A 12,672-nucleotide genomic window follows, 5' to 3' on the forward strand; every position below is an offset into this window, starting at 1 on the left:
TATGTACGTAGATATTCTGACAGGTTTCCATATCGCCTTTAAGACCGGCAGACTGGAGTTGCATACTATCCAGTATTCTCCTAAATAAAGGAAGTGCTCTGAACGTTTTACTGAACTGTCTGATGATGTGCTTACTGGATAAGGTATTGGATTAATAAGCAACTTGCGTCGCGGCTGTGTACACGGACATGCAGGCATTACGGTTACAAGCTGTGGGAAAGTATTCTTATAACGCTGTGCAACAGGGAATATGAACGTTCATTCTGCATGTTGATGTCGAGATCAGTATTGTGATGGGACAGATGTGGCTCATCACCTATTAATCCCCTTTGCCAACCTTTTCATCTCAGAGTAGCGTTTGCATCCTACGTCCTCAGTTATTAGCTGGATGTATTCAAATCTATGCCTTCCTCTACATTTGTTGCCCTCTACAATCCCTCTATACCATGAAAGTTATTACTTGATGTCCTAACACATGTCCTGTCATATTTTCCTTTCTTCTTGTCAGTGTTTCCATATATTCATTTCCTCACCGTTTCTGTGGAGCACCTTGTCATTGCCAGGCGGAGTGGTCGCGTGGTTTTCAGGCGACATGTCACGGATCGCGCGGCCCCTCCCGCCGGAGGTTAGAGTCCTCCCGTGGGCATGGGCGTGTGTGTTGTTTTATAATAAGTTAGTTTAAGTACTGTGTAAGTCTGACCTCAGCAGTTTGGTCCTTAGGAATTCACACACATTTGAACACCTTTTTGAACATTATCATTCCTTACATTATGAGTTCAGATGTTCAGATGCGTGTGAAATCTTATGGGACTTAACTGCTAAGGTCATCAGTCGCTAAGCTTTCACAGTACTTAACCTAAATTCTCCTAAGGACAAACACACACACACACCGATGCCCGAGGGAGTTACATTATGAGTCCAACGCTTTTCTGCAACAGCACATCTCAAATGCTTCGAGACTGCGGACATCGTCAATGTGGAGGCGATGTGTAGTATTATGAACACTGAATGCATTTTCAGCTGCCAAGATTACTAAAATCATTCACCCGTGTGAATTACCTGTTTCGGCAGTTGTCCGAAAGTGGTTACAGAGAATTACTGAATCCGGCAGTCTATAGGAATAAATGAGTTTAGCTTTCTTGGCAGTTGCAAATTTAGTCCTTACTCCTTACATCATGCATTATTTTGCTGCCTAGTTAGAAGAATACCTTAACGTCATCTACTTTGTGATCATCAATTCTGATGTTAACTTTTTCGCAGTTCTCATTTTTCCTGCTTCTCATTACTTCCATCTTTCTTCGATTTAGCCTCATTCCATATTCTGTACTCACTAGGCGGTTCATTTCACTCATTATTTTCTCTAATTCTTCTCTACTTTCACTCAAGATATCAATATCATCGGTGAATTTTATGACTTATATCCTTACATTCTGAATTTTAATCCAACTCTTGACCCTTTCTTTTAATTAATCATTGTTTCTTCAATGCATACATTGAACAGTGGGGGTGAAACTACTTCCTTGTCTCGCATCATTTTTAATCCGAACACTTCGTCTTTGGACCTCCAGTCTTATTGTTCCCTCTTTGTTCTTGTACATGTTGTGTATTAAGCGTCTCTCCCTGTAGTTTGCCTCTATTTTTCCTCAGAATTCGGTATACCTTGCACCATTTTACAGTGTCTGACGCTTTTTCCACACGGATCAAATCCTGTGAACTTGTCTTGATTTTTCTTGAGTGTTGTTTCCATTATCAAACGCAATAGCAAACTTGCCTCTCTACTGGTTTTACCTTTCCTAAAGCCAAACTCATCGTCATCTAAAAGATCCCCAGTTTTCTTTTCTTCTTCATATTAATCTTGTCAGAAACTTGGATGCATGCAGTCCCACACATTCTACACATCAACGTGAAAAGTTCTTTTTTTCACTTCTCTCAATGATTTCAGAAATTCCCATAGAATGTTACTTAACCTGGCGGAGCGGTTCTAGGCGCTACAGTCTGGAACCGCGCGACCGCTGCGGTGGCAGGTTCGAATCTTGCCTCGGGCATGGATGTGTGTGATGTCCTTAGGCTAGTTAGGTTTAAGTAGTTCTTAGTTCTAGGGGACTGATGACCTCAGAAGTTAAGTCCCATAGTGCTCAGAGCCATTTGAACCTTTTTTTGTTATTTAACCATTCCGCTTTATTTAATCTAACGTCGCCCAAAATTCTTTTAAATTCTAATTGTGATGGTGGCTTCCCTATCTCCTCTCTACTCATAAACTCAGAAAGCCCTCGCTGGAGTCGTTATGTTCTACCAGCTCTAGTTAGTGCCCTGTTGTGTGGACCGGGAAGCAGCCGTCTGCGTGGTTTCGTAGTAAGTTTACAGTGTGTGTGTGTTTGTAGTCAGTCATGCATCACGTAATCGGAAATTAATGCGAGCGTGTGTGCGCATGCGCGCGTGTGTGTGCGTGTGTTTTTTCGTTTTGTGTTGTTGGTAATAAGGGACGCCGGTGTTGTATTTTCATAGGCGAAACGAGTGAAAGATTCATTATTAATAGTTGTCGGTTTGAGGTTAGGCAGCATTCAGCTTGTGTGTTGCGACTGCGTTTTGAAGCGACGTCTATGGAAATGTGTTTTAGCTTGCTTTGCGAGGTTTACTTAGTAACAGGCGGTTTGTAATCGAAAGTTTACTTCCGCTGTGCGTTCAAAACGTCCGGACCATTTGTGGTGGCTAATTCATTTGCTGATGCTTTGTACCGTCAGATGTACATGGATATCTTCTGAGTTTCCGCAGTTAATTAATTCCTGTCCTGAGTTTAGTGGTGTGCAATAAAACCGGCACGGAGTCAGAGTCTCTGCAGTATGTTCCTGGAAATAGAAGAGCTTTTTAATTGTTTCTCTTCGCTGTCAGATGAAATGGTAAAGTACTTGATAGCGTCGGCCATGTTCTTTCAGCAGATGGTTAGCTTCCGTTTCCTGTTGCAAGTACCGACAAGCTGACCTCCGAGGAGTTGTGCCGTCAGTTTGGTCGGTGTAAGTGTCCTCGGTCAATCATGTATCACGTCTTGGGAAACTGGTTCTGGCTGGCTTGCGACTGTTTCCACAACGTCGTGTTGCTGGTGATTACACAAACCGAGTGGAGCATCAGTTCGAATAGTTAGTCCGTATGCTGTCTTTTATTAGCTGTTTTTTAAATGTTTGTGAGTTCCGATCGAAATATCGAATTGATTCCCTGTGTCAGACGTTGTATGATACGAATAGTGATTATATTGCTGGAGGAATGAGTTTTGTACGTGATTCGGGAGTAAATGACCAGCAGGTATCGCCTGTGCGCTAACTGCAATCTTGAGCACCATAGTTGAAGTAAGACTGGTAGCACTACCTTGGGTTAAATTGTCACTGGGTGGGGTTGTCTGAGGTCGTATGCTTCGCTAAAGCAGTGTCCGAGCGAACATCAAGTTTCTCTGGCTGTGTTTTATTAATTTAGCTTACAGCTTGTTGGCTGTCGGAATACTGGCATTCGGGAGGACGACGGTTCAATCCCGCGTCCAGCCATCCTGATTTAGGTTTTCTGTGATTTCCCTAGATCACTCCAGGCAAATGCCGGGATGGTTCCTTTGAAAGGGCACGGCCGACATCCTTCCCCATCCTTCCCTAATCCAATGAGTCCGATGACCTCGCTGTCTGGTCTCCTCCCCAAACAACCCAACCCAACCCTCGGATTACTGAATAAAAGAGTATGCATCTGGCTACATCGTTGCCTTGTGGTGCTCCGTGCTTGCCTTGAGTTTTCTCCTCATTTCTTCTGATACATCGTTTCGTTGTGCACACGCCTGCGTATTTATTTCAAGTCGTCGATTTGTGTTGATTTGCAGTTTGCTTCAGTTTTGCTGTTGTGTCTTGGTTTGTACTAAAGCACGACGTCCTTGTTGGCTGTGTTATGTGAACTTTTCCTGCACTTGTTAGGTCTGTTTATTGTGCGCACGTGCCCATATTTATTGAGTTGTTCCTTGTGTCGTATGAAAGGAACAACGGATGTCCGTTTATTGATTTGATCTTCCCCTTTCCTCTGTGGCTGTCTTGAGCTCTGTTCAGCAAAAATCTTATAACGAAATCTGTTCTAATTCTTTCAGTGAGAACTGATACAGCTACCGCTGCCTACTGGGTGTTCCTTTTAACGGTGATCAGACTAATGCCTGTCTAGTTACAAAGAGATTGTATTTCCGCTCTAATCTGAAAACCTAGATTAAGCGCTTGCTATTGCCGATTAGCGTAAGAAAGTGATTATCTAATAAGTTAGTGATGTGATAGATACATGGTGGCACAGTTTAAAGGGAGTTAAAGGTCACTAAACTTAGAAAACAGTGACCGCTATTGCTTAAGTATCTAGGGGAGTACATTAGAGAGAAGTCGCTGGTGTGCCTGTTAACTTGTAGTAGACTTTATTACTGACTGGGTACGCGGTAATACGTTACATGCACTGATCAGCTAGAACATTATGACCACCGAACTGCCATCGATATAAACCCGAACAGGCAATAGCAGCGTCGCCTGGCGAGGAGTGATTGCTACTCAGACAAACGCACGATGCATCTAGTATTATGAGTGTGATGTACGTGTGTAGAATGGGGAAGCTGCGCTGTCTATCTGAGTTTGATCGAGGGCAGATTGTGATGGTCCGGAGGTTCGGCACGGAAATTTCACAAAATGCACTTGTTGGGTGTTCCAGGAATGCTATGGTGAGTGTCGTTCAACACGTGGCGAAACCAAGGTCCATACGTCATGGGGCTGGGTGGCCACCACTCATTAGACATGTCGGACGTCGTTGGCTTGGCACACTGGTAAGACAGAACAGGCGAAGAACTGTGGTGGAACTAACCTCAGACTTCAACGCTGGGCAGATTACAAGTGTGTGTAAACACACAGTGCAGCAAACACTCCTAACGATGGACCTCCGTCGCCGATGCACCCACGCACGTGCCATTGTTAACACCATGACATCAGCAACTGCAGCTGAAACGGGCACGTGACCATCGGCACTGAACTTTGTCACAGTGGCGGAGCGTTGCTTTGTCTGATGAATCTCGACAACTTCGACATGCCGATGGCAGGGTGCGAATTTGCCGTCTTCCAGTTGAACAGCTCATTGACACTTGTACTGCGGGACGGAAACAAGCTTGCGGTGGCTCCGTTATGTTCTGGGGAACATTCATGGTTCCAGTGGAGCTCGTGCAAGGCACCATGACGGCCAACGATTATCGTACACTGGTTGCAGACCACGTACACACCTTCATGGGCGTCATGCTACCCGACGGCATTGGCGTTTTTCAACAAGATAATGAGCTATGTCACAAGGCGAGGGGAGTAATATAGTGGTTCGAGGAACACATTGCCAGCTTCCTCCAGCGGCCTACGGAGGCCTCATTGCTTCTATGCCACGACGCGTCGCCGCTGTTATCCAGAACAATGGTGCACATAACGGTTACAGATAGGTGGCCTTAATGTTCTGGCTGATCAGTGTACATAGCTACTTAGCTGTGAATGTTGTTTCTTAATCGTACTGCAGGTTGCCTTCACATTCTTCACATTTAACATTTGTTTAGACTAGATAGTCCAAAGTCTTTATTTAATGAGAACTCAATGCATTTTTCCTCAAGTTGTAGATCATTTCTCGAATTAATGCCTTTTGGTGTGATTTTGACTGCTGCAGCCAGTGGTGTTAGTCGGATGAGATAATATTACTTATTCAGATGTCTGTTTCAGAGCAAGAGGGCTTCCGTTTCCCATTGGTCTGTTACTCACTCCTTACAGTTGAGGAGTGTGCGCTGTCGTTGCTGTTGAAGTCACACTGATCGAGCTGGTTCAGGTTCTCACATTTGGCCCCGTGATCATTCTGACAGATCCGCAAACTACTTGTAATGGAGTGTGAGTCGGAAAAAAATTTAAATAAAGAAATTTGTTTCAGCCCAATAGACCCTCAGTCGCTACCAGCCCTGTAATCCACTCCTCAACCACTTTCCCTGGTTCACTGCGTATCTTCTGGAATCGCCGTCTTCTTCTACAGTAAGGCAAAAAATTGTCCTTCTCGCCTCTTGTGTCCACATTTTGTAGGCACACCCAGCAGCGACCGTTAGTGAATCCACTTTTCCGGCTACTCGGCACACCAGCTCCATGATAGATATCATACTCGTTGGCACACGTTGTCTAGGGATAGCATCTTTCTCTTGTGACCAAAACCGGTCCATGGTTTGAATCTCCTCCACTACTTAAATTTTGAATAATAAATCTTCAGCAAAGGTTGCCGAAGACTTACAGAATGAGAAGCCACGCTTGTTCTGCCAACGGCCTTGTCAGAGTTGGCGGAGGAGCGCCCTTGGTGTGAGAAACTGTCCCTATCCAGCAATGATCAACGACATGAGGACACAGCATGCAATGGAAGCCACTGCATTGAATACACATATTTCCTATCCACAGGACACGTGACTTGAAACTGGAAAACTGTCATTATGATCTTTAGATTGGCAAAAGATTCCAGAGATGTCCCCGCATTCCTATATTCGGGAGGGCAGCCAGACATTGAATAACCAACCAGAGGGTAACAGTCAGCCAATAAGGACGTGGAACGTCAAAATTTTGAACATGGTAGGGAAGCTAGAAAATCGGAAAATGGAAACTCAAAGGCTCAATTTAAATATAGTGGGGATCAATAAAGTGAAATGAGAAGAGGACAAGGCTTTATGGTCAGACACGTACAGGATAATATCAACATCAGCAGAAAATAGCATAACGGGTACAGAATTCTTTATGAGTAGGAAAGTAGCCCTGAGAGTGAGTTGCAGTGAACAGTTCAGTCACAGAGTTGTTCTCATCAGAATCGACAGAAAACCAACACCGACAAATATGCAACTCCGTATGCAGAAAATGAAAATGTAGAGAAAGTATTTGTGGATATTGAACTATTAGCTCAGTATGTAAAAGAAGATGGAAATTTAATAGTCGAGGGCATCGGAATGCGTTGTGCGAGAAGGAGTAGAACAAAGGCTAAGGGGAGAATTTGGACTTGGTAGTATGAATGAGAGAGAAGAAAGACTAATCGAGTTTTGCAATAAATTTCAGGTGGTGATACCGAATACTCGGTTCAAGAGTGACAATTGGAGGAGGTATACTTCGGGAAGGCCGGGTGATATGGGAAGATTACAGGCAGATTGTATCATGGTCAGGCAAAGATTCTGAAATCATATATTGGTTTGTAACTCGTAACTAGGACCAGATATAGACTCAAATCATAATTTAGTAACGATGGAGCATAGGTTGCAGATTAAGATACTAGTCAGGAATAATCAATGCGCAAATAAATGGGATATGGAAATACAAAGGAACGAAGTTACACGCTCGAAGTTTTTTGAGGTAATATATACTGCGATAGTGAATAACTTGGTCCGTGGTTACGTGGACGAGGAATGGATATCTGTAAAAATGGCAGTTACAGAAGTTGGAAAGAAAAACATAGGTACAGGGGAGATAAATGGGGAGTAACCATGGGTAACGGAGAAAATACTTCAGCTGGTTGATTGAAGGCGGAAGGACAAAAACGTTCTGTGAAATTCAAGGATAGAGAAATAGAATTCACTTAGCAGTGAAATGAATATGAAACGCAGAGAAGCTAAGGCGACATGGCTGCATGCAAAGTGTGAAGAAATCGGAACGATTGTTGGAAGGAATGAAACAGCAAAAAGTAAAATCAAAACAAAATATGATTCACCATCTGTGGCTCATTATTCTGTTCTGGCCCACTCACTTCGTTATCTCCTGAATAACAGTGAGTCATAGGACTCAGCCCACCCTTAACAACATCATCGGTCTCTCTTCCGAGTATGATCTCAAATTAAAAAGTCAAAATTCTATTAGCCAACGCGGCGATTCGTCCGTAATGTAATGGTTTACGTTCTAGAAGATCCTGAGTACGTCCCAGGCAAGTGCAGCTGCCAATGCTTCTAGTTGGTAAAGACGTCGACGATGTCACCCGGCTGCATTCCCTTAAGTTCTCTAAACACTGGACACGCCGGGAGAATCTAAGATTTCACAATGTTTACCTCTACAGGGAGGAAATTTGTGGTTGCCTACAGAGGTTGAATAAACTTTGCAGCAGTAGAGCAAGAGTTCAATGTGCTTTCTAGTTTTTGCTGAGGTGTCGTGGTCAAAATATCGTTGCAACCCTTACCAAAATTGTAGATCATATTAGTTCTCCTGTCGCCAATCGCGTCAAAGAATGCACTGGTCTAACACTTGATTGTGAAGGATCAATTACAAGAGTTGACAGTTGTAATTTGTTAACAAGGAATTGTTTTGTTTTCACTTAATGATTGCTTCAGAAATGTCGGCTTTCTCTTGGGACTGGTTGGACGGTGCTTCGTCGTCGCAGTGTGACTGAGAATTTCATTCAGAAACTGTCGGGCATTTGCCAAAGTTTTAAAGTTGCCGTCGCTCGGAGCCTAATACTATGTGTCGACATTCTATCATAAATCTCACGGAGAAAGCTTTTGATGATGCAGCTTTATCCGTGCTAGATAAGGTTTAAATTTTCCACCGACTCCAAACCGCTTGCCAGGGGTTATTTTTATTTGTTCTGTTGCACAGGCTGCTTTTAAACTCGCTCCTGATGTCGCAGAGGAGGCTAGGACGGAGGCATGTCGTGAGCTAACTGGGGCACGTCCGCCCAAGTGTAATATCACAGCGGCTGAGAGGGCTGCCTTATCTTCACTTACAGTTGATCCGCATACTGTTCTGCATGAAAAATTCCTTATCACACAGAAGACTATCAAGAGTTTCAATTCCGGGTGTGCTGTTCCCCCTAGGTTTTACGGCCTCGATAATGTCCACAAGGAAGGGATCCGAGTGTGAGTGACATTCGTGCTCCGACATATCGTGTAGCATAACACCTTGCTACTCTATTGAACTCTACAGAAGGTCGGTACGATAGCCACATTAAGATCTCTACGGATCTATGACGTCGTTTAGGGGTGTAACGGTAACGCCGGTCGCCTTCAAACGGCAATCGACGCTAACGTTATACCTCTGCGAGGAATTTTTGAAAGTTGTGACCGTGAGATAACCTAATGTGAACAGAGCGATCAAACTGGGATTCGTTCCCGAAACACTCCAGCAGAGTATAACCAAAAATAAACGATGAGTCAGGAACAGACTTTTTCTCAGCACAAAAGCAAGTTGTAACATTATATGTTAAAACCGATCGCCAGCCCGTGTCAAGCAAAATGGTAAAGCAGAAGTCAATGCTAAGGCTCATCTAACCTTCCTTGACAAACACGCTTAACTCTTTCCTTATATCTGGTTATACTTGAACACAGTAATCTAATATTGCAGATAAATTTGCTACTAACAGGCGAATGGTCAGTGAGATGGTAAGCAGTAACATATGCCTCTCAACAACACGTGCCTTAAATCAACTAGCAGTAACAGTTTATAAAACCAATTGCCGACACACATGAAATTAGTAGCAAATCTGAACAGGGAGAAGCTTTGAATCATACTGAATTTAAATCAGGGGGGCTGATAATGATCATAATCTACAGCTTCATTGCTTAGTACAGAGTCTCTATGTCTGTCCATTAACCAACTTGCATTAGAATAGATAACACAGTAAACAGTTATTTCTTAAACTCGGTTTGAAGCAACTAACCAGAATACAAATCTAATTACACTGGCTCTGGAGGAGCATTTGCATTGCTTCATTAACTAGTCAGCCTGGTACATAAGGACCCATAAACTTACATGGTTTGAAGAACCATGCTCATTAACAAAAATACAGCATTATTTATGAAACAGTGTAAGTATTATTATCATTAATTATTAATTAATTAAAGCACTACCAACTATAACGCTTTAAATAACATTTGTGCTTTCATAAGCAGTAAATTGACATACTCAAAAGTATAATTGGCTATGCAAATGACAACATAAAATTAAATTCAACTTCAGCCATTTCCTCGTAATAAACATGGACACTTGGCATTAAATTCACTAGGATAGGATTCCTGTCCAGGTTTATGATTTGGGATAATCACGGGTGTAAGATAGAGTTTTTAGGAACACCACCAATTATTAGAAAATCAACCAAATTTCACAAATAACTGGTCCACATAGAGAGTGCCAAATATAAAAAATTTAGTGGAAGGCTGGTGGTACTGGTGGCGTAATGTGCAGTGGCTCTTAACCTGGCTTCGATGCAATCATAGCAGTACTGTTGGTCTCGCCCTATTACGTATCTTCTTGGCATCGGAATTATATTTATAGGGCAACAAACCGTGACATGATATTGGTATCACCAAATACAGCACCCGAGACCCATAAATATTGCCCCTAAGCTATTCTGGCCTCAAAACTCCGGGAATATAAACCACAACGATCCGCTGCTGCTAGCGAGGTATTAACCACAGCACTGCTCAGCCCACTCCTTACCCGTCACAAAAGGCGAGTTGCCACTTGCGCCCCAACGACACCTTTTCCACTACGCCAGGTTACTTCCGTAGCTACTGGGCTTCCCCATATCTTTTACATTCAACACTACGTTCCCTATCTATGGACCAAGTCGTTTACAGTATTATATAACAATCACTTCAGCAGTTACTTGAACTGACAAGCACATTTTAAGCAACATCGTTCAAAAGTTTCACATAACCGAAACATGTATACATAGTCAAATTATTTCCTTGACAGATACAACTTTTCCTGTAAGCAACACTACGAAATGACACAGAAATGTCGGTACAGATACAAAGTAGGTCGACAACAGGTGTTACAGGAGGAATGCGCTTAAGGGGAGGTTTACTATATTTTGGTTCGAGAACTAGATATTTTTAAATTGCATTTTTGGATCCATAAAAGTGTTTAGAATCCACCCCTGAAACGGTTTTTCCGAATACGGAACGGAAAAGTTTGTTATTTGCGGTTGAACAAAAAAATGCACCTGCCTGAAATCTGCCTTTTTCACGCACCAGTTTTTTTTTTTTTTCTTTCGGAGGACGAGTTAATAGGAAGTTAGCCCTCAAGCATTTGTATTCTGGTACGAAGACTGTGGAGATTGCGACTTTCCTGGCAGTGAGCAGCTTCAATGAAGGGTATTCAGCAATTTTTAAAACCATGACAACGATGGACGTCACCGTGGGACTCTATTCGACGCAGTTCGCCAAGTATTCGGATGACCACCGGATTCAAGTGGCCGAAAACCCCTTGTCACCGGCCGTACGAGCGGCTCTGGAGCAGCGCAGAATGGCCCAGATCGAGCAGAACGCCATCTACGAGGAAGAGGAAGGCCCAGTTTATGGACCTGCAGATTGAACGTAAGTTCCATAATATTGCATTTATATTTAGTCAAAACTTCAAACGCGTTTTTCTCGAAATTACTTTTTTTATCGCACGATATGGTATCTTCGAATCTACTGAACCGATTGGCATGATTCTTTGTATCCGACGAAGCTGACTAAATTGTCTAGGAGTTGCACCACTATAAATACTTTTACTTGGCCGAAGAAGTCGAAAACTCGATGAAAAAACCGTTTTTTTTTAATGGCAGCCGTTATGCTTCCAATGGTCGAAATAACTTAAGCGGAGTACAACTCTAAAGAATCTTATATACTTCGCTAACGTCAACTCAGTTCTGATTTCAGACGAGCCGGCTAACCTGTGACACACCGCGCATGGAGGTCTACATCGAAAGTTTGTTTCGTTCCGACGGCACTTCCGCCTTTCCTCTTCGACGTTCCCAGTCGAAATAATTCGAATTTTTAGAGGAAATATCAATAAACATTTTGAACAAATTTGACACATATATCTCTAACATATCCTGGAAAAAATTCGCAAAGAACATGCATTTTTCGGACCAAAGACAGTGAACCTCCCGTTAAATGACTCTCACATTCTTGTTAAGTTTTCATGTGGTTTCTCTCTTCACTGGCGTTCCTCAGTCTGATTCGTTACGGTCGGTCGAGGTTAGGTTTGGTGCTGAATTAACGAACCTATTTTGAAATGTATTGACTTCTACTTACATCGACTCAATGACCAGTACTACAAGCGCACAGATGGAGTTGCGATGGACAGCCCGTTGACACCTATTACTGCCACTTTGATTATGGAAGATTACGAGGAACGTGCCTTGGAGTCTGCGGCTTTCAAACCTGCGTGTTTTCTTAGATATGTAGACGATACTTTTGTCGTTTGGATTCACAGCAGTGAGAATTTGAACGACTTTTTGAACACCTGAATTAAATCCCCCTGAATACTCGTTTCACGATAAAGGTCGAAACGGGTAGCTGTCTTACCTTCCTTGGTGTGTTGGTCAGGATCAAGGTGGAAATTAGATTGGAAAATGCCATTTATAAGGAGCCTACAAACACTGATTTGCATCAACAGGCTGATAATTGTCTCAGCGGGAAGGCGTACTTCGTACCTTTGTTCACAGGGCCCAAGTCATCCCCAACGCTAAGTGTTTGTTAGCGATATTAGCCCATCGAGAAGTTAGTTTTTGTCAGAATGGTCATAATGAAGTACAGATTAAACGTGAGTTGCGCTATCGACAAATTTGCACCGAGGTAGTGATAGTAATGCCAAGGTAGCACCAAAGTCGACGGCCTTTTTGCCTTACGCATGGAACCTTTCGAAAAAGATTGGTCGTATTTTG

Source organism: Schistocerca cancellata, chromosome 3 (genome assembly GCF_023864275.1).
Source record: "Schistocerca cancellata isolate TAMUIC-IGC-003103 chromosome 3, iqSchCanc2.1, whole genome shotgun sequence".
Lineage (NCBI taxonomy): Eukaryota > Metazoa > Arthropoda > Insecta > Orthoptera > Acrididae > Schistocerca > Schistocerca cancellata.